A 22,701-nucleotide genomic window follows, 5' to 3' on the forward strand; every position below is an offset into this window, starting at 1 on the left:
GTTTTCCTATTCTGTAAAGTGGGGATTAAAAACAATGGCCTCACTATGGTCTAAAACCGTCAGGGGTAATAAATAAATAAATTAATTAATTAAAACAGCTAACATCTATTTAGCCTTTTAAGGTTTGTGAAATGCTTCACACGTGTTCTGGGTTGATCCTCCCAACAATTTGGGAGGCAGGTATCATTATTTTCCCCATTTTGCAGATAAGAAAACTGAGTCTGCAAGCCTTTCTATGACTTGCCCAGGGTCACACGGCTAGTAAATATCTGAGGCTGGATTTGAACTTGGGTCTTCCTAATTCCAGGCTGGACGCTCTATCCACGGTACCACCCTTCTCTAAGCTGCCCTTCTTTAAGTTTGAAATAAAAAGTAAAATGGTCACCCAGGTGCCAGAGCAGGGTTTAATGAGCATCAGTGTCTGTACTTAATAGAGCAGGAAGACATAAGTTAATGGATGCCTGCAGACCCGGTTAGCAACAAACTGTCCTTTCAATACGTTTGATTCAACCATGCTGACAGCCACTCCATCCGTCACTGGGCTCAGCGCCAGAAAACAAAGGTGGTTTCTACGAAGGCCCTTTTCTCGAGGAGCTTAGCATCCAACAGTCAAAGAACAAGTACAGTGATAATTATGATTCAAAGGAGATCGGTGTGAGTGCAAAAGAGAGAGGTTCAGGTGGAATCCCACGAGAAAGTGAAGGAATGAGGGATCGCTTTCAGCAAGGGGAGGTGAAGAGTGTATTGGGGAAGGCTTCGAAATAATCTTCTAAAACACCAAGTCAGGGCGTGTCATTTCCCTGCTCAAGCATCTTCAGAGGTTCCTCCAGGATCAGATTCCTCCCAATGGCATTTAAAACCCTTCACAATCTGGCTTCGGCCTCTCTGTGTAGGCTGATAGCACCCTTCACACGCTGCATTCCCCACAGATCAGCTCATTGGCTGTTCTCTGAACCCAGACCTCCACTACCCCCCTTCCCCCTGGTCTGTCCTCCCCGCCTAGAATGTACCATCGCATTATTTCTGCCTCTTACAATCCCTCTCTTCCTTCAGGGCTCGTCTGGGGTGTGCTTGCAAACCTTTAACAACTAGCTGGGGTGGGGGTACTTGGAATGTGCATGCCTCCGTTTTAAGTGTAATCTACATTAGTAATAGCCTACGCTTTCTTAAGTCTAGTCAATCGGCACAATAATAAATTAATTCCCGATTTGTAGCATTGTACTTACAATGAAAACTTAACAATCGGATCTCTTGGAAGCCAGTACTAGCTGGCTCCGGGCAGGCCTCTGGGCTCATCTTCTCTGCCATCCCCCCGGGAAGCATTTCCTGATTCTCTTAGCTTAGTGTTCTCTCCCTACGCTTCAAATGATCATGTGTACGGTTTATGCATCTACTTCCAGTGAGGCAGTGGAGGGCCTCAAATGGCTGTATCGGTAGTTTGTACTTTATTTCATTGGCAAGGGGGGGAGCCCTAAAGGGTTTGGAATCAGCCAGTGTCCACGACCATAACAGCGTGTCAGGTTGATTATGCAACGCGGGTGAAGAATGAAATGGAGAGAGAGCACACTGAAGACAGGTCAGTTAGAAGCCAATTATAAAAGCTCAAAAGAGAGATGATGAGATCCTGCGTCGTAGTGAGAGGCCAGAGGAAGAGTCTGATGCTAGAGATTCTGCAGCAGCGGAAAGGACTTTGTACTCAGAGGCTTGCCCCAGGCTTCTGCAGACCGAGAACCAGGAAGTGATGTTGGGGTCCAAGACAGCAGAATGCCAAACTGCGGGGACCTTCAGGGTTACTTAGTGCTGTTTCCAATGAAAAGAGGAGGAAACGGCCCGGGGGGGGGGGGGGGGCAGGAGCACTGACATCCAGGGACTCAGTTTTCCCCGTTCTGGTCGGGATTGCGCCCATCTCCAACAGCTGGGATCCTTCCCTTTCTGTTCTTTCCCTCCTCTCCCACTCCTGTCTGTGGTAGCGCGGCGCCTTCAGTTCTGCGCCCTACTCCCGGCGCCCAGGCTGGGACGCGCCACTCACTCCTAGCCCAATTGGTTGCGGGGGCGGCGCAAACCTGGAACTTCACGGGGAAAGCGCTGGTTGGGCAGACAGGGGCACCTACCTGCGTGCTTTCGGAACGGGGCGGGTCCGCTTTCCCCAAGCGGGCTGTGCTAGTGCTGGGGCCGGTTCCGCCCCCCGGGTCTCCGCCAGGGCCCGGCAGCGGGGGCAGTTCCAGCCCACGTGCGCCGGCCGGCGGTGACAGCTAGCCCGGAGGGGCGGGGCCGGGGTTCCGGGCTGCCCTCTCATTGGAGGGAGGCCGGGCTGGGGATGGCTGCCCCGCCCCCGTGGGGCAGCTCCTCTGGCCGAGCCAGGAGTTCCCGGCTCAGTCAGTCCCCAGCCGCTGCGCTGTTGCCGTCCTCGGGGTGCCGCGCCCGCGGGCCGGACTAGGAGGTGGAGGAGAGCCGGGGCCGGTGGCCGAGAACCATGCGCTCCCGGAGCGCAGTGGCGCATAGTAAGGCTTGCGGCGTCGGGGCTCGTGGGGCGGGCACCGGGGAGGAGCGGCCACAGTCTGGGCTGGGTTGGACGCAGGTGCGGGGGCACCCAGGGCCTCATCATCCCTAACCCCGGGAGCGGCCGCGGGCACAGGGGCTTGGGGGCGGGGGGACTCTGGGGTTTCCCTGAAAGCAGTTAAGGCTCCCTGGAAAAACCAGGGGGAGGGTGTCCCTAGGTAGGGGCTGCCCTGGGCCAGAGACTTTGATCCTCTCTCTCAGAAAAGAGCAATTTTAAACAAACCGAACTATCAAAGCAAACAAACTCGACCACCTGAGATACCCACCAGCCTTTAAACAAAAAACCAAAACAATCCTTCCCCCCCCCCCCAAAAAAAACCCCAAAGAACAGTCCACCAGCTTGGTCGGGTACCAGTCGTCTACCGCTGGCTATTTCAGGACCAGGCAAATCCTACACAACCGAAGTCCCACGGATAGAGTCTTGTCTCTTTGACCTGTGGCCCCAGCTCATTTCCAGTCTCCCAGTCTCTCCCCGCCAGCCCTCCGGGATATTTCCCCTCCACCCCGGTGCTTTAATAACAGGAAGTTATGTTTTGCCCTACGTCGGTGGCCTCGCCGCCTTTGCTAGGTCCCTCGGGGCTGTGTCTCCCACTCGGACCAGCTTGGATGTCCCAGTCCCTCTCTCGGCGCCTCTCCTGGCCTTCCGTGGGAGGGAGGGCCCAGGTGGCAGTCGGTGCTGTGCCCGCCCTGGGCCCACCTCCCGGCTTAGCCTCCCGAGGAAGGAAGTATTGTTTCGGAGAGGTGCCTTGCTTAATCCTGGCACCTGTGGTTGGTTGCCTAATTCGAGCTGGAGAATTGGAGGCAGCTTTTACCAACCCCAGCCTAGCAGCCGGGCCAGGCTTTGCGTTGCTAAACGCATGTGATCCCGGGACGAGAAAGAGGCTCCTAAAACCAGAGGAAAAGTAGGGTTTGCCTCCTTGGACTCCTGGGTTCTTCAGATGGAAAATCCTTGCATTTGGCATTTCTGTGCTGAGGAGAGGGGTTTTTGGGGTGAGGGAGGCTGTGGAGATTGGTAAAAGGTGCTGCCAGAAAGACCTTGGAGGCCTTGTGGTTTTGCTGGGAGTTTGGACATCTGTTGGTGATCCGTGCCCCTGCTTGCTTTCAAATATAAATATTCTGATGTGGTTTCAGTTAAAGATGAAATAACTACATTACACCCCCCCCCCCATCACCACCACAGCAGGCAGGTCTGCCTGGGGTAGGAGGAAGAAGGCAAGTGTGCCATGGATAGTTGCAGTGCCCCCTCTCCATCCCTAGCCTGTGTTGGCACATGCTCTCCAGCCCCCACCCAGGCCCTTCTTCATTCCCTAAGGCAGCAGTCTTGACAAGCCTGTTGTTTCTCCAGCCAGACTTAGACGATCCTATCAATCCCACTCCCTCACCTACGCCTCTATCTGAGATCTTTAATTACTAGGAATCCTGGAGTAATAACTTGTCTTCTTAAGCACTCAGAGCTGGGGTTTTTAAGAGGTCTCAGAGTGTGTGGAGTCCAGATTATTAGCCTCCATTAGGTCTGCTGGTTGGTTTTTTTTTTTTTCACTTGTGGATTGAGGTTTCTGGGGGTGAATCTTTGGCAAACCCTGGAGGCAACTGCTTGTATCAGGGCTAGGTCCTCCTGCTGTGGTTGATTTCTTCATTGGAAGTGTTTGTAAACACTGTGCCACTGGGTGAGTCCCTGTGACTGAGGAGGGCTGTGTTGGAAGAAGGCCAGTGCAGCATCATGGGCAGTGGCAAACCTGCCCTTGGTGTAGATATTGGCCACATGGTCTCTTGTTGAATAGAGCTTCTGCTGCTTGAGATTACAATGATAGCAATAAACATGTATACAGTGCTTGAAAATTTTCAAAAGCCCTTTTTATTATACATCAGCTCATTTTAGTCCTTCCAGAAACCTTATGAGGATTATCACTTACATCTTACAAACATGGAAACTGAGGCTGAGAAAGGTTAAAAGAACTAGCCCGTGGTCACAAAGTTTGGAAGGTCTGAGGCCAAAATTGAACCTAGGTCTTCATCATTCTAAACCAGGGGTGAGGAACCTTTGGCCTTGAGGCCACCACAAGTGGCCCTCAAGTTCAGCCCTTTGACTGAATCCAAACTTCACAGAAAAATCTCTTTAATAAAAGGATTTGTTCTGTCAAACTTGGACTCAGTCAAAGGGCTGCACCCAAGGACCTAGAAGGCCCCATGTGGCCTGGAGGCCAAAGGTTCCCCACCCCTGCTCTAAACCTAGCACCCTTTCCATTAGCCTGTTATTGTTTCTACTGTGAAGGTGTTTCTTTAGGGAAACCTGGTACTAATTATTATCGTTATAACCAACATTTGCATAGCACCTTAAGGTTTACAAAGCACTTCTTACAACAATTGTGTAAGGGAGGTGCTATTAGCGTTTACATTTTACAGATGAGAAAATTGAATCTGAAAGGTTAGATGACTTACCCAAAGTCACACAGCTAGTTAGTGTCTGAGATAGAATTTGAACTGGGATCTTCTTGACTCCGAGTCCAGCGCTCTTTCTACTAGGCTATACTGTCCCTCTACTTTACACTCATTGCTTTGGAGCTAGAAGAGAGCTTGGGGATCGTCCTGCTTGGTGGGAAGGCTTTGCCTCAGGAAATCCCCCTCCCCCTGGTATGTGCCAGCTGCCTTGCTTGGTCGCCAGACTACACGTGCTGCTGATGCCAGCCCTGCTGTCTGGCTCATCTACTAGGGCAGAGGCCCTCACACGTGTTTAGATAAGAGGTTAAAAAAAAGAGCATGTGTGGACTGACTTCAATAATCATCAGCTTGTAAACATGCTGGAATGATAGTAGAAATATTTGGTGTGCTCAGCCTTGCCACACTGGTTTGTGGCTGAGCTGAGAAGGCTGTGAGTTTAGCACACAGGGCTGTTGGGGACTGATGTCATTGTAATCCCAGCTTTGAAGTCTGACTTAATCAGCCTCAGTAATTATAAGGTTGTAGCCCAAACACTTTATGTACCAACTGGCTGTAAGAAGAATCCTGGATTCTCTTCTCTCCCTCCCTCTCTCCCTCCCCCCAAACTTCTCCCTCCCATTTTCCTTCCCTTGGGGCCTCAAGGAACGAAGGGCTTCAAAAATACTTCTTTTCAAGTCTGTTTCCGACTCAAACTGTTTTCCTCTCGGATCTCTGGTGACTTCTAGCCTAGGCTTGATAATGACAGAATGTCAGCATGGGTTGACTTTTTAAAAAAATCTTGTCTTTATTTGTTCAGAAATGATGCTAGTTATAGGGGAAATGGCACTGAACTTGGATCCTAAGGGTCTGAGTTCTAATTCCAGCCCTAACACTTCTGATCTTTGTGACCCTTTGACAGCCTCACCCTGTCTGGGCTTTTTCCTCATCTGTAAAATTGTTCTCTTCAATTAGTAAACATTTTTAAGCATCTGTTAGGTTCTAGGCACTGTCTTAAGCACTGGGGTTACTGAAAGAGACAAAAGTTTACAATCTAATGGGAGGTTTGAGCTCCCTTCTGGCTCCAAACCTACAAGATAGAATCCATTATTATTATTAGCCTTCTGGGCAGTGGGGCCAAGACATATCAATTCAACTGGTATTCAGCCCCTTCTGTGTATCCAGGATCTGTGATTAGGCAGAGGGGATACAATGATTAAAACAAACAAACAAACAAAACCAAGAAGAGTAAAATGGCTATGTCTAAAATGTATGTTAATCCTTGCCCTCCCTTTCTCCCAGGACTGTTTTCAGGATTGAAGGATTTTTTTTTTCTTAATTGGGACTGGGCCTCCCTGTCTTGTTCAGGCTCAAAGTACAGTGGCCAGTCATGGGCCTGATCCCTTGACCTTTTACGGTCTGGGCTTAGTTTACCTAGAGACTCCCTCCCCACTAGGGGTGAATCACTAGTGACATACTATCATAATTTATGGTGACGCAGTACAGGCTCCTGATTCCCTTAGCTTTGCTGAAGCTCAGAACTCCCAAGCTCAAGCAATCCACTAACCTCCCAAGTGGCAAGGAAGACTTTGTGTGTAAAGTTCGGTCAGAGTGGGCTTCTGTTGGAATGTTTGGTGGCTTTTCCCCAGATGGACGCTCCTCAAGAGGCTTCATGTTTATTTTTTGTTTTAAAAGAAATTTTACTGAAACCTTTTATTTTTAAATATCATAGTCCTTTTAAGACATTCTTTTCTCCTTCCCCATTAGACCTATCCCTTGGAATAAGGAAAAATAGCTAAGCAAAAACAGCTGATTCTGAGACGCTCTGACAGTATATGCCCTCTTCCATCTTGGGAGTCATGAAATCATAGCCAGATGGGACCTTAGAAGCCATCTCACTAACTTCCGTACTTTACAGATAAGAAAATTAATTAAGTTACACGCCCAAGTTATACACAGCTTCTAATTAGCAGAGGCAGAATTCAAACCCAGGTCCTCTCGACTGCAGACCACATGCTCTTTTCTTTGTAACACAATGACTCTTCTGATTCTTTGTAAAGAGGAAAGAGATACATTTCATTATTTGTTCTCTGTACCATTGCTGGATTTTCAGTTACTCAAAATTCTACTTCCTTTGAGTGAACTTTTCAGTTACCTTGTTATCATAGTCATTGTACATTTTTTTTCTTGTGGTCCTGCTTAATTTACTTTGCATCAGTTCATACAGATCATCCCGTATTTTGCTGAATTTCTCATATTTTCTGCATAATATTTCATTCCATTCATATGTTACCATGTATTTAGCCATTTCCCAGTTGCAACCTTGATAAAATGCCTATTTTTTGGAAAAAAAAATTACCTAGTAAAAGCTACATAGAACAATCCCCAAGGTTTAAGCTTTTTTAGTTGCATTTAGTAGACTTTGGCCAACCCAACTAGAAGGGTCCAAGCAGTGTTTGAGCTTTGAGTTTTGCCTCGTTATGAAAACACACACACACACACACACACACTCACACTCACACACTCACACTCACCACATATCACACATCCCCAGGATCTCTTAAAAGATGTAAGGGGTAGGGGGTTGGGCAGGAAAAGAGAAGGCGTGAAATATGTAGCCTTCCTTCCTTACTGGTTCCACTGCCTCCCCTTCCTTCCTGAGAACTTCATTTCTTTCTTGAATCCAGGAAATGAGGTCTTCTGAATGCTTGATGTGATTGGATTTTATTAAGTGTAGAAATGGGCATTAGACAATCTGTTTTTTTTTTTTTTTTTTGCCCTTAACAGGAAAGGATGCTCCCCAAACTAGAAATCCCTTGAAACTCCACCCCCCCAACCCATGCTGTCACTCATAGGATTACTGAGATGGGCATGGTCATGGGATGGGAACTAGAGAACCCCTGAGAAGATTGGGGCTAACAGCTCCCATTTGGACATAGGACTACAATGCTCTGTGCCCAATGGAACATAGATCCATTCCTTGTTTTTTGGCTGGAGGTTGGGGGGGAAGGCTGTAGAGAACAGATAACATTTTATTGGTTCTCGGCTTTAGGATCCCGTCTGCTCACCCCACTACCTTTCTTTTTTTAATTTATTTTTATTAGTTTATTTTAAATTTAAATACTAAAATTGAAATATTAAATAAGAAAAGGAAAAAAATAGCATTGCCATGTGCTCTGAAGAGCGTAGCTACTTTTCCTTTCTGTTTTCATCACCCTTGCTTTTCTTACAACTGTAAACATGGCTGGTTGAGGCTGATAAGGAGCTCCTTCTGTAAATGCTGAGGCAGGAGTTCTTCCAACCCCCAGCTGGGCAGGAGTGATGTGTCACCAAAAGGCCTTGATGGCCCAGATTGTTTGAGCTCTGTAAACCTGATTCTGAACCGAGCCCTCTCTCCCAGTTTTCTCTCCTTAGAACTGCTTATCCCCATCCGTCCCAAAGGCTGTCCACTATTAATGGCTATAATTTGTACAATTCTCCAGCCAGAAATGCTTTCTCTCTGCCCTGAACCCCACTAACCTTTCATGCCCTCATTCTTTGTATCTTCCTTGGCTCTGTACAAAAGCATGGGAACTCTTAAAACTGGGCCTTTATTTGACTTTGGCTCTCATAGTACTGTGAACGGAATAGCTGCTTGATGAATGAATGCTGGTTGAATTAGAATGACAGAGCTAGGAATGGCCCAGTTGGAAAGGAGGATAAGTGGTCCCGCCTCCATATTTTACAGGTAAGGAAACTGAGATGCAGAGAGGCGCAGTTTATACAGCTAGCTGGCTTCCTGACTGAAAGTTTAGTGTTCTTTCTACCAGACAAAACTCTTAACATATCACAGAATCACTGAGAGAGAGAGAAAGAGAGAGAGAAAGACAAGGCTTGTTTCATTAGTTACTTACTGTCTTCACCATACCCCATTCAAGAAAACAAAGGGTAGTTCCTCATCTTCATGGTTCCTATCAATTCCTACAAGCAAACCCAGAGGGTGGGTTGTGGTGCTGCTGTGTTGTTTCGGGGTGGGGTGGGAGTACCTAGTGCTAAGTGTGTATTTTTAGATTTTTCTTTTGGCTGACTCTGAATTGGGCAAACTTTTATCCCTTCTAAGGGCCAGGGAATTTTCTGTTTTGTTTTCTCAAATCCCCACCTCAATACAGTTCGCCCAAAGGTTATGGATTATGAAGACAAATGTAGCAACAGCATTCTTTCCCAAATGCAGCAAGATGGCTTTTCAGGGAACTGAGAGTGTGGGCCTCTGGATGCAGCCTGGGTCTCCCATCTTCCATTGATTCGTTCTGATCTCAATGCCTTTGCATTGGAGAGAGAGATGGCAGCATGGGGTGTGAACAGCCTTGCTGTTATACTGCCATTCTGGTGGCCCCCTGGCCCATCTGGTTTGTTTGCTAGTTGAGGTGGTCAGTTGAGAAGCAGCAAGAAATTGAGGAGGAGGGTGAAGAAAAGAACACAGGTCTGGGAATCCTTCCTGGAGTAGATAGGTATTAGGTTTTCCAACTCGTTAGCCCAGAGGTGGGATGACTCCTCCTGGGGTCTTAGTGTTCTTGTGGAGTTGCATTGACTAATGGGTCCCAGTCAGTGGCGGTATTTATCATGGGAACTTGGAGGATATTGGGCTCTGCCATGCTTTGGATCAGGAGAGGGATCCTTGCATCTTTGAGGAGTGTGTCTGGACCTGTGATTTCTTTGTTGTGTTGACTGCTCACTCCTTTCAAGAGTAAAACTCATGTATATCTTTGACTCTTAGCCTGAGAGTCTTCAACTTTAGCCTGAAAGTTGTGATCCCTTGGCCACATAGCTAGTATGTCCCCAAGGCAGGCCTTGAATCAATCAGTTAAAGGTATTTTTTAGTTACTATATACCAGGCACTGTGCTAAGCCCTTAGGCTACAAAGAAAGGTAAAACTAATCCTTTTCTTCAAGGAGGTCATGTCCTAATGGAGGCTCCATGTTAATAACTAGGTATCAACAAGATATTGAGTGGATGGAAGATTGTCTCAGAAGGTATTTCAACAATTCAGCCAGCAGCTGCCATGGGGGTGAAAGACCAACACAAGCCCAACGACAAGAATGCTGCTGGCACAGGTTCTTTTGATCTGCCTTACTAAGGAAAGCAGTGTTAAGGGGTTAACAATCTTATTTCAATCCAACATACAAATATCATTCAGGGGAAGAAGCCAGCACCCTGAAATTCAGAGAAAATACAAACAAATTACAAACATACATTATAAACAGACCAAATACAATTCATAGTAACCAAGAAGGCATCAACATCTGAGTTCACAAGCTGGAGGGCTCTTAACTATAGCTGCCCAGAGTCTGCATATCAACACTGCTCCAAGAGTGAGAGCCCCTTGCAAATAGCTCTGTTCTCTCTTTCTATACAATCTTCAACCATCATCAAACCTCATCTGAGTGACCAGAACTTAGGCTCCTACTATTGGCGCTGTTCTTAGCAACTCCCCTTAGGACCCTGAGGGCTTCATGCCCACATAGGCTTAGCACCTAGTAGATAGGTGTTTGGGCCTGGGGCTTTGCACCTAGTAAGGCTCAATCAAAGACACTTAATTAATTTATCATTCTAAAACAGTAAAAAAGTCCCAACTTAATTGATACTATAGAAAGAAGGGCAGTAAGTGGCAAGGGAGGCCTGGCACCTGGATTGGAGTTGGGAGAGACCAGACAGACCAATTAGAAGGCTATTGCAGTAGTCCAGCTGAGCAGTGATGAGGAACTCTACTAGGGCAGTGGCTCCATGAGTGGGTGTGTGCATAAAGGAGGTGGTGTGAATGAACAAACGACAACTTTGGTAGTGCCTTGGATATGTGAAATTAGTAGGAGAAGGTGAAGTTAAAACTTAGTTTTTTGAGCCTGGGTTAGTCAGCATAGGAGAGTTTGGAAGAGGGGAAGGTTTTAGGGGGAAAAGATAGTGAGTTCTGCTTTTAGAAATACTGAGTTTCAGATGCTTCTGGGACATTCAATTGGAAAGACTTCAACTCTCCCATACCCCCTACTACTGGAGAAGGGGCAGTGTGGTGTAGTGGATAGAGTGCTCCAGGTGGCACCAGGAAGACCTGTTTGAATCCCTTCTCAAACTCTTGTTAGCTTTTCTACCCTGAGCAAGTCACTTTCAGTTGTAGAATGGGGATTATATTAATACTTGTAATACTTATCTCACAGTCTTGTAAAAAACAAATGAGAAGATGTATTTAAAGTGATTTGCAAATCTTAAAGCTTGTATTGAATTTAAATTATTATGAAGCCACACTGCCTCTTGGCTCCTACATAGTAGGTATTTAATAAATATTTGTTGAATTATTATGAGAATTCTGGGGAGAGACTGGGAGAGGTAGCGTTGGTAATTGGGAAGATTGAATTTGGCTTTTAAAAAAAAGCCCCAAAGCTTTATCAGGGAAACTAAGCTTTCCCATTGGCTTTTTGCAGATCTCTAGGCCAAACTAAGTGAGTTACAGAATTGTTTGTCTTGTCATGGGGCTCCTGGGCAGGCTGTCTGGGAGCTGAATCTGCCTCTTGGTTATAGAGGCTGGCTGGGTTTTGATAAAACAAATAAGAAAGAAAGTCTTAGTTCAGAGACAGTGGCCCCATCTAGCTCTGTGTAAGGCCTATCTCTCTAGGGCTGCTTGCCTTTGGAGGAAAAGGGAGGGGGGGGGAAACAGTGAAATGAGCCTGATTCTTCATTGAAGAGGGCAGGAGGGGCTTAGCATTGGCATTCACTTGGTAGTTAATGGGCAAGTCACTTAACCCTGTTTGCCTCAGTTTCACCCAGAGAGTTGAATTCATTAGCAACTTAGCCCAAAGTTCATCATGGGAGCCCCCCACTGATATGGAAAGCTGAATGGCTAAAGGGGAAGAATTTAATGAATGAGCATAACAATTTCTTTTTAATTTCCTTTTGGACTTGCAGGTGAGTTGGCTTACTTGTCCTAGAAAAGCAAGTATTGGATCAGACCCTCTTCTGACTCTGCTCAGAATCTTCTCAATGGGAACTCTGATTTGGGAAGTGTCAGCCTCCCAGAGAGAAGACCAAACAGCTCCATCCTTGAGTGACTGTCGTATATGTTGCTTTGGTCTCCTTCTGGTTCTAGGTTAGACTACGGCAAGGAAAACTGAGGCTGTCAGCCTTGATTTCCAGCTCACGGACTCATAAACTTAGAGCTACAAGGGACCATAGAGCCAATGAAGTCTGACTCCTTTATACAGAGGAGGAAGTCAAGACTTAAAAGAGATTAAGTGATGTGCTCATAGTCACAGGGCTAATAAGCATCGGAGGCAGGATGTGAACACAGGTGTTTCTGACTCTACGTCTACCCACTAGGTAAGGTTTCTGATATGCCTCCGATATTTATGGGAGATTGGAAAGAAACCCTGTTGTGTCCCTTTGGAAAAGGATGCTCTGTGTCTCCTCGGGCTCTTTGGATGTTCTTGAGGCAGGGGAGTGTGTGAACAGGTAATTCAGCAAGGCATATGCATGCTGATGGACCAATATTCCTCCTCTGTCCTTTTGGTCTTCAAAGGTTGCCTACCATCTGTGACTCAGTCACAAACTTAGCCCAATAGTTATTAACTGGATATGTGCTATTTCCAAAACCCTTTACTGGACACTGTACATGCAGACAGCAGGACCTAGAGAAACTAATCAGGCAGGAGAGCAAAGCATTACCATCTCAGCGATAGGGATGGAATTTATCCTGGGACATGTTCCAAGAAACTTTGTGAATGGCCCTCAGCATTGTCCCTCCTGCTTCCCTCTCTCCCTTCCCAGGACATGCTGAGCTGGGTTCGGTTAGCATATAGCTCTCTTCTATTTTAGTCAGCTAAAATACTAGCTGGGCAAGTTACTTAATCCTGTTTGCCTCAGTTTCACCATCTGTACAATGAGCTGGGGAAGGAAAAGGCAAACCAGTCCAGTATCTCTGCCAAGAAAACCCCAAATGGGGTCACAAAGAGTCGGGCACGATAAAAAACAACATTTTAATTGGCATCTCCGAACTCTCTTTAAAAGCAGCCACCAGCAAGCCCACCTATCCAACTTTATTGAATTGTTACTGTTTATTATGGGTGGTGGGAGGAGAGTGCCCATCATCTTATCCTCTCCCCAGTTCTTTTTTCTCCAGGTCCCTCCTGCCTTCTCCAGGTGCCCAGGGCTCTGAGCTTCCTCCCAGTCACTTGGCCCTTTTTGGGGCATTGAATACCTCTAAAACAGAGAGGAGTCTTTCCCCCTTTCTATTCCCTTGGCTGTGGGGCTGAGTGGGAGGAGGGCAGGCTGGCAGCCTGGCAGGCTGGCTGGCCTGTCTCTCTCTAAAGCTCCTGCCTGCTAACCCACTGCTTGTGTCTCAGCTGATTCTGTTGCCTGGCCTCACAAGCTTTCCGCAGCACTGTCTGTTTATTGCAGAAGCCTCATCTCTATCTTCCACATGAAAGAAAGCGCAGCTATTTTTAGAGCTCTTAATTGGCATAGCTGCCCAAGTACAACTTAGGCTGTCCCCAAATTTAATTTTTGCCTCTCTTCTCTCCCTCACTCCTGTCTTGCCACCCTCTCTCTCTCATCTCCCTTCCCTTCCTCTCTCCCCTCTCTTTCCTCCCTCTCTCCTCTCCCTTTTTCCCTTCCCTCTCTCCCACCCCTCTATCCCCTCCCTGTCTCCTCTCCTTTTTTCCTTTCCCTCTCTCCCATCTGTCTCCCTCCCTCCTCCCCTTCCTCCCTCTCTTTCTCCCTCTCTCCTTCCCACCCCCTTCTCCACCTTCCCACTTCCCTCCTTCATGCTCTCTCTTCCTTTGCCATTAAAAAAATTTCTTGTCACCAGGCTAAAAGACCTTATATGTGCACATTTGGGAACAGAGCTTAAATTTAGTAAGCAAGTTCCAATCCCTTAAAAAGGTAGGAGAGAAGGGGAGGAGGCCAAGCTGCTTTTCTTTGCAATATTCCAGAGCCAGATGATTAGATAAGGAGCATCACTTTTTACCAATTTACTTTTCTGCTCCTCTTTTTCCCACCCCAGGCCTTGAAGGTGAGTCCATTTGGCAGAGGGGGATTTTTATGATGATAGTCACCTATATTCTCCTAGGGAAAGTTCATACTCCACTGAAGCCTTGGCAATCTCATAGCTTACTTTGGTGGAGGGCCCCAGTGTTTACCTATGCAAAGTCCTTTTGATCCTGTGGAGGACCCTGCAGTAGCAAATACCCATGATTATCTCCAGTATGTGGTTGAAAAAACTGAAGTACAATAGACCGAGACTTGGCCTAGGGTCACATAGTTTTGATTAAATGGTACGGAGCTGGAGCTGGAACCCGGGGCCTTCCAATTCCAAATTTCACCTTCTTTCTACTGTCTCATTCCTCTGCCAGCTCCCTACACTCTCCTTCCCCCTTCCACACCGTTTGGTCTGATGAGTTATTTAATCCCCAGGATCTGTCAATAAGCTATATATGCTAATTGGAGAAAATCAAGGGAAGACACTGGCATGAAGAATGCTTGGGAATGATGGCCTGTAGAAAGTGGTGTTTTAGCTCAGACCTGGGGGAAGCCAGGAGGCAGAGTTGAGGAGAGGAATGTTCTGGGCACGAAGGGTGGTCAGTGAAGTTGATGCCCAGAGCCCAGAGGTGGAATGTCTTCCTGGAGCAGCCAGGAAGCAGGTGTCACTGATCAAAGAGTAAGTGGTGAGGAGTCAGGTGTAAGAAGTCTGGAAGGGGAGCAAGGCACTGGCTTATGAGGAGCTTTGAACTGCCCGGCAGAGGCAGTTACATTTTGAAGTGGGGCAATAGGATGGCCTGAAAGGCTTGAGATGGGGCCCTTGCCATTCCAGCCTTCTATAGAATCCTGGTCTCTGCCAGATCCCAAAGCAGCTGCAGACTTTGATTTACCTGAGTAGCTTGCTCTGGTTTTCAGCAATTCTTGCTGCTGGGAAGTCCTTCCTCATGAGGCCCCAATGACTAAAAGTGCTGGACTTGGAGTCAGGAAGAACTGAGTTCAAATCTTGCCTCAGACATTTAACTAGCTGTGATCCTAAACCAGTCATTGAACCCCTCTGTGCCTCAGTTTCTTCATCTGGAAAGTAGAGATAATAATAGCACCCACCAGACAGGCCTTTTGTGAGGATTAAATGAGATAACACGTCCAGTGCTTTGCACACCTCAAAGGGCTCTGTAAAATGCTCCTTATTGCTATGTTTGTTTGCCACAACTTAAATTCATATACTGATGTTGTAGGGAGGAATTAGAGGCTGGGCTTAGCCTGGTCACCGTAGGAAGGAGCTTACGGTGCAAGTTGTCTGGGAATATAGGTGATTATGGAGACTGCAAGAAGGCCAGCCTATAGGGAGTGCCTGAGTGAGAAATAGGGAAACTTCCCAAAGTAATGATAGAAGGGCCAGTTAACTTTCAAGGGAGTCATGTATACAGGCCAAACATTTGAAGTGTATCTGGAATTGGGGTTGGGATGAGAAGGGGAAGGGAATAACTTTTCCCTTGTGGGAAGTGGATTTCTCTTTCTGGATGTCATTAAGTTTTTGCTTTGGCCCAGGTAAAGGAGAAGCCTCGATATCTTTAAAAATTTTTTTTTTCATTTCTGAATATATGCATCTTCCACCTAGTCTTAGTCTTATAAAAAAGGGTAAAAACAGAGGGGGGTAGGGAGGAGCAGTTTAGCAAAATCAATTAGGACACCAATTATGTCTGATGGTATATACCATATTCCACTTCCAAGAAGGAAGGGAGGTACATTTTCTCAACTTTTTTATATAATATTTTATTTTTTTCCAAATTACATGTTAAAACAATTTTTTAAAAGTTTTGAATTTACGTTTTCTCAACTCTTAAAGTGGCCAGAATTGGACTTTAAAATTAACACAAGATTTGCTTATTTATATTATAATTTATTTCTTTATACTTTCTACTTACACAGTTGTAGGATATATATGTATATATCTACGTATACACACATATGTATATATATATATATAATATATATGCATACACATATATATGCCTACACATGCATACATAAATATATAGCTTTCTTGGTTCTATTACTTCATATGATTCTTGCCATGAGAAACCACCGTATTTTAGGGGATGAGGCTTCTAGGCAGATGGCAGGGGGAAAGCCCAGTCCTCTCCCACAATATTTCCCCCATAATGCCTTGCCTTGACAAGACATTCCAGTGAATGAATGAATGAAATCCAGGGAGCCGTATTTGCTGCTCCTTGGTGTAAATGCTGCCACCTCACCCTGGATTTGCCTTTGTAGTGACCGATGTGATATCAGAATTGGCTAGGTATTGGAAATTGGCAATTCCTTTCCACGTACGTTTCCCCTACTGCCATACTTTAGAATGTGTCTTGTCTCCTTATTAGACTGGGTGGTAAGCTTGTTGAGAACAGGCTATGTTTCCCCATGGCCTGGGCCGGAAGAACCTGGGTGGAGGACACTAATAAAAAGTAGCTTTGAATGAGGAAAGAAGGGTTTCAAGCCCAGGATTGCCTGGGGAGGATCTGGGATGAGAGTGTGGGTGGGGCTGGGAAGTAACTGCAGTTGTTGGGGTCAGAGGCCTTACTGGGCAGACTGGAGTAAGTATGGGAACCCCAAGATTCCTGGGCCTTAGGAGCCTTTAACAGTTTTTGGAAATAGACATTAGACATGCCCAATGGACTTTTTTTTTCTGCATGCATTTCATTTATATGTTTGCTCAGCCAACCCTTTCTTTAAAGACCAATTTGGGGCTTAGTCCTGGGCAGATTTTTGCCTTTGGAGCCCAGTTCTAGAGGGATTTCTTTTAATTCATTGTCTGTAAACTTTGGCCAGGAGGAGAGAGTCATTTATTGGAGTCTCAGGTAAATCATTCATAAAGTCAAAAGACTTTTTGTTATTTGATGAATAACCATTCCTCAGTTTTATTTGTTTTGCAAATTTAGACTTCCGGTTTTTGCTGAAAATCTCCCCCTTACTCCCCCACACCTTATCAGGTCTGCCTCAGGCGTTGGCTGGGTACTGCTTGGGGGCCCTGGCTCTCCTGTCGTCTCTCCTTGCTTTCTAGGGGGATATTTTATCCGGACATGAGACTCATGCCCTTTGTAAGTTTAGTCCCCTGTTCACCATGTTAGGTACTAGGAGACCTACAAAGCTTAGATGGAAGAGGGTCCCTCCCTCAGGGGCATTGCCAGGAGGAATCATATACCAGGAGCAATGGCCACAATATATAGTTAGATAAATACTTGATAGAGGTCAGAATAAAATGTTATTGGAGAAAGAAGGTTGATTCTGACTTAGGAGATCTGGGAAGGCTTCCTGGGAGAGTGTGCATTTGAATGAAATTTGAGAGAAAGTGCCTACCTGTCTTGGTAGAGGGAGATTCTTGATAACAGTAAAATCACAGGCTCAATTCTTATCACTTATTCCTTTAATGATTATTGGGACTAAAGGTGGAAAGGGAAAAGGAAGTTCCACGGCAAAGGGGAGAGAGCAATCAGTGCATTTGCTAGACAGGTCCTTATTATCATTTCAAGATGTTGAGGAAATGGTGGATGTGTTTATGGCGATGCTCTCCAATAATTCAGATTGTAGACCTTCCATGAAGGAGCATATACTTGTTTGGCTAATGGAACTGGAAGGGATCTTAGAGGGCATCCAGTTTACCCCCTCTTTTTATAGAAGAGGAAAAAAGAACCAGACAAGGAAAGAAACTTGCCCAGGGTCACACAGGTAACAAATAGCAGGGTTGAAATGAACCTTTTAAAGCTGGTGTTTTAGGAGACAATCTGGAGAAGTTACCCTTTAGTAGTGGGGAGTGGAGCTCAGTAAGGGGTCATTCGTTCCATATTTGAACACTCATTGCATGCAAAATTCTGTTACCAGGTTAGTGGAGGAGCAGATCTAACTAGGGCAGGACAACTGGTACTTTCCTCAGGGTGCTGAAATTTAAAGGGAGCCTGTAGCACTTTTCTCTTGTTAGTGTAGAAACAACTGAGTTTAGCCATTTAGCTAATTACCATTACTACCTATGTTTCCTCCCTCTTGTCTCTCTCTCTGGTCCACTCATCCCAAACTGATTTGAGGATACTTTTTGCTACTTAACGTGGACATAGAAATTGCTAGGTGAGGCCCTAGGGATGGAGCTGTTCTAAGGGAGCTTTTACAGGGTGATGGGGAATAATAGCTAATTAGAGATTATTGCTGTGAGATGTGCACAGGGGTGCTGGGGGATTTTTGGAGTAACCCTGGGATAGACTGAAAGGTGGACTTTGGCTTTTGAGTGCTAGGGAAATGGAGATGCTTAACCCATTGTGGTACCTGTTGGCCCAGTTGGCTTCTCAGAGGTCTGTGGCCATAAACAGAGGCTGGCAAGATCCTTTTATTCTTTCCAAGTAGCCCCAGAGTAGGCTATGGGGGAATTTGTAAAAAAAAAAAAAAAAACTCGTTTAACAATGTAAGACTGCCTTGGGAGGTGCTGGGTATGGAGGCCCAAGATTCAGTGGCGACTCTGCTACTCCAGACCAGAGGTGAAATCGTTCCTTCCCATCCTTCGTGTTTAGACACAGAAGTTTCTCAAGAGTTATTGTTTGCTAGTGTTTTCAAAATGGAAATTATAAGTTCCAAAGGAGAGTTGCTGGTGGGAATGGTAACTGATGTTTATATTCTGTACATGTATGATAAGGGGTGTCCCCCTGCATGCAATTGGTACACGGTAAATCCCCTCTTGCTGAAATCTTCTCCTGTTCTTTCCCAGAGCCCAGAGCTTCAGGTTAACTCCCTCCCCATGTAGTCAGCAGGCTGTTTTCGTGTCAGACTGCATCTCCCATACCTGTCTCCCTTCTCATCCCCCCTACCCCTACTCCCCATTTGATTTTCAGATAAAGCATCTATTTTCAAAAGCCTTTTGAGAAAAGGCCTCAAAATTAGCAAATGTGAGTACATCAACAAGTCAGCAAGCATTTATTGACTGCTTACTGTATCCTGGGCGGTGCTGGTCTCTGGTAATAGGAAACATTGCTTTTGGAGAAGATTTTGAGTTGAGCCAAGTTGAAGCTCCGCCATCAGCAAGTATTTATTAAAAGCCTACTATGTGCATGGTGTGGGCATACAAAAGGAGCAACAAAAAAAGGCAGTAGCTGGATGATGGGTGACCTGTCTAAAGGGGAGATTGTTTTGTAGGGATGAGTCGGACCAGTTAGCCTTTGAGGAATCTGCCAACATGTGAGATTCTCTGAGAGCTTCAGACTCCTCTCTTACATTGTACCCAACAGTATTCACTTAACTCCTTAATTTTCATGTGTATTTTTTCTCATTCAGTTAAAAACTATATGAAACCCTTACACTATAGTAATGTTCTTGCCCTTTAAATTTTTAGTGGAGTGGGGAGGGAAGCCGTGGCATACTACAGAGAAATATTTTACCAACTAACTTGGAAGGTACTTGAGAATGGGGATCCCATTTCACAAGGGCAGCTAAGCGGCAAAGTGGATAGGGTCAGGAAGACTCGTCTTCATGAGTTCAAATCTGGTCACAGACACTTACTAGCTGTATAACCCTGAGCAAGTCTCTTAACCCTCTTTGCTTCGGTTTCCTCATCTTCAAAATGAGCTGGAGAAGAAAATGGCAACCCACTCCAAAATCTTTGCCAAGAAAACCCCGATACGGTCATGACTGAAACAACTAACAACAATCACAATCCCAATTCACATTTATATCTCACCTTCCCCCTGCAATGTGTCTAGGCCAGGGTCCAATACATAATGAGTGATATCGTGGCTGAATTCTGCCTTGTAGGAGATGGGAGTGAGGAGGAGTGCGTTTTTGACTAGAGTTCCAGGCCTGATCATCTCTCCTGTTCCCAGCATCCAGGAGGTCTTGATCTCATTTGAATTGAAGATCTCTACTCACAATGTGACTCATGTTTAGAGGCTTCTTCTGCTGAGAGGCTTCTGCTTTGGAGGTTTCATGAGTCTGCTGAGGAAGTCCATAACACTGGTAGAAACTCCAGTTCTCTCTTTTGTGGCTTGAAAGAGACTCTGGGAAGCTTATAAAGGAAGCGACTGCCTGGTGAGCTGGCAGCCTCCTCTTGTGCGTAGTTGCTGGTTAACAAAGAGGAAACAGTTATTGTTGGGTCTCATTTTCCGGCCTAAGGGTTTTAAGCTCTCAGCCATATGGAAGGACCATCTGAAATCTCCCCATGTCACCAGCTGGAGCAACCTTCTGGACATGTGTGTAGTTTAGAAGTCTAGCTGTGATTATCTGAATGTTATTAGAGTTTCAACAAAAAAGCAGTTCCCAGTTTAATTCTTCTGCAAACAATTTTTCAAAACATACTATTCTCTCCTCTTTCCATCTCATTATGAAAGGCTGTTTCATAACTCAGCTTGCATTTCACATCCAAATTTTCCTCCTTCCCACACAGACTTGGCCTCTTCACTCCTGTTTGGTTATAAGATACATCGTCAGGGACTCTGGGTGTGACAGTGAGGGACCTCTAAAAGACTTTCTGTGGGTGGTTTTCTTGGTGTGTGGGGGAAGAATTTTCCTTTTGCTTGGCTTTTACCAGAAGGCCAGGGCTTTTTTCTTTATTTCTCCAAGGCCTTCTCTTACTGTCCCCAAAAGGCAGAGCCTCTCATCTCTTCCTTTCCCTGCTGTCCCCCCAGTCTTGGGATTGTGATTTCATAACCGCTGTGCAGTGCCCTGGGGATGGAGTGCCGGCCTGGCAGGTAAGGGCTGGAGAGATTCATAGACCAGTCATTGCCAAGTAAAGACACCCCTCTGGAGATCCTGGATTTTCTTCTTTCTGTTTCTGATCATAGACTAAAGTAGTCCCAACTCCCATACTTAATAGATTAGGAGGGTCACACAGCTAGTAAGAATCCAGATCCTCTGATTCCAGTGTCAGCTCTCCTTTTGACTTTCCACTGTTCCACATTGCCCTCCTTAGAGGAAAGATCTCCAAGCAAAGATCACCATCTTTTTGGGTCCTGAGCATTCTCTCTGACAGGAGCAGCTGTGGATGGCCTCTGACCCAAAGTGACGCCTTTCCCTGCTAGTGAACATTGAAGGATCGTAGCTAGAGGCGTATGAAAATACATATTGCACGACTGCACGTGTATAACCTTTATCAAATTACTTGCCTTCTCAATGAAGGGGAAGGGGAGGGAGGTTGGGAGAGAATTTGGAACTCAAAATTTTAAAAAATGAATGTCAAAAATTGTTTTTAAATATAATTGAGAAATATTAGGGCTAGAGAGGACTTTCAGAGACCTTCTGGTCCATTCCACATCTTTTCAGATGAGGCAACTGAGTCACAGGGATGGCCAGTGACTTGCTCATAGAGGTACTAGGCATCTGAAGCAAGATTTGAACCCATAGCCTCTGATTCAGGAGCTGGTGTTCTTTCACTGTACCATCCACTTTAATTAGGGATATGTGTGTGGGGGGAGAAAAGGAAGGGTATTCTTCCCACTGGCTTTGCAGATAATGATACCTTGCAAATGATAATCTTAAGAATCTTGCTTTTATGAGATTTCTCTGGTGGTTTACGAGGAAGAGCATGAAATTTCATCCCGTGGGTGGCTGGTGGGAAGCTGAGATAGGGCTGGCCTTTACAGTGGTTTCTTGATGTGGCTTTTGGTTATATGTTTTTGTAAACTCTATTCCTCTGAGGTTTGAGGCCCTGGGGGGCTTGGGGGTCTCCTTTGGCCACGTCAGGGAGATTCTTGGTGCAGTACAGGTGATGACTTTGGTGGTGGTGGGCAGGGAATCCTCGCTTGGCTTCCAGCCTTGTCTTCTGGTCATGGTCCTTCAGAAATCTCCCCAGATCAGCTATTACCTGGTGCTTAGTCACTTTGCTGCTTGGGAGGTCCAGCTGCATGGATGTCGATGGGCTCATATGATCCAAGGGTTGTGACGGACAGGCAGGGAGAATCTGCTCTCTGGCCTTTGCTGAGCTCTTGGGCGTCCAGGGGAGCACAGGCATTGTGGTCTCTCTCTTCAGAGATCCAGAAGCTGGGCATCCTAGGGCAGCCATTCCCTTTTCCTAATTGAGGGGAGTGGTGGGTGTGGTGTAGGGTTAATTGCGTGTGGCTTCTCCCAGGTACTTGGACTCTGGTGTGATCAGGATGACAGAACCTTCTATTTACTTTGGGCTTTATGGGGCCACTTTACCTACATGTTCTCATTTTGACTCTCTCAACAGCCCTGAGGAACTAGTATTAAACCTGTTTTATAGTGTAGCAAACTGAATCTCTGAAGCAAAAGGACATATCCCTGATCACAGCACCTGGTACAGGAGCTCTGGGCTGGAATCAGCACCAGGTTTAATCTCACAAAGCTCCAACGCTTACTTTTTCTGTAGGTGTGACATTGCAGCCCAGGCTTCATTTTCTATTTTGCTTATACGGGGTGTTGTATAACTCCCTTATGCACAAGGAGTTTCTTCAGCGGGGAGTTCCCTTTATCACTAAAATCACAGATCCAGTCTCTGTTCCTATGTCTTAGCCTCAGCTACTTCATCTGTAAAATGAGAGACCTTGTGACAATCTCTAAAAAAGGTCTTTGGAGGAGTAAAAATCTAAAGTAGAAGATCTTGGAGGCCATAGACCTCAGAGGAGGAACCTGTTATGGGCATCTTCTAGGGTCATAAATCAAGAACTGGAAGGAGCCTCAGAGACCATCTAGTCTTATTTTACAGATGAGGAAACTGAGGCCCAGTGACTTGACCAGAGT

The 22,701-nt window shown here is 45.9% G+C and overlaps 1 protein-coding gene across 8 annotated transcripts in view; it reads left to right on the plus strand.

Annotated features, from left to right (window-relative positions):
- Positions 1–2,374: 2,374 nt before the first annotated feature.
- Positions 2,375–22,701, plus strand: part of MICAL2 (microtubule associated monooxygenase, calponin and LIM domain containing 2) — a 161,792-nt gene continuing 141,465 nt past the window's right edge. For 7 of the 8 annotated variants that reach the window (XM_036762439.1, XM_036762443.1, XM_036762442.1 and 4 more), the window contains exon 1: positions 2,375–2,501. The gene's annotated coding sequence lies outside the window, so the exon portion shown is untranslated. Of the gene's footprint in view, positions 2,502–12,259; positions 12,316–22,701 lie in introns of those variants that run through there. The other variant, XM_036762441.1, reaches the window with a different exon arrangement.

Source organism: Trichosurus vulpecula, chromosome 6 (genome assembly GCF_011100635.1).
Source record: "Trichosurus vulpecula isolate mTriVul1 chromosome 6, mTriVul1.pri, whole genome shotgun sequence".
Lineage (NCBI taxonomy): Eukaryota > Metazoa > Chordata > Mammalia > Diprotodontia > Phalangeridae > Trichosurus > Trichosurus vulpecula.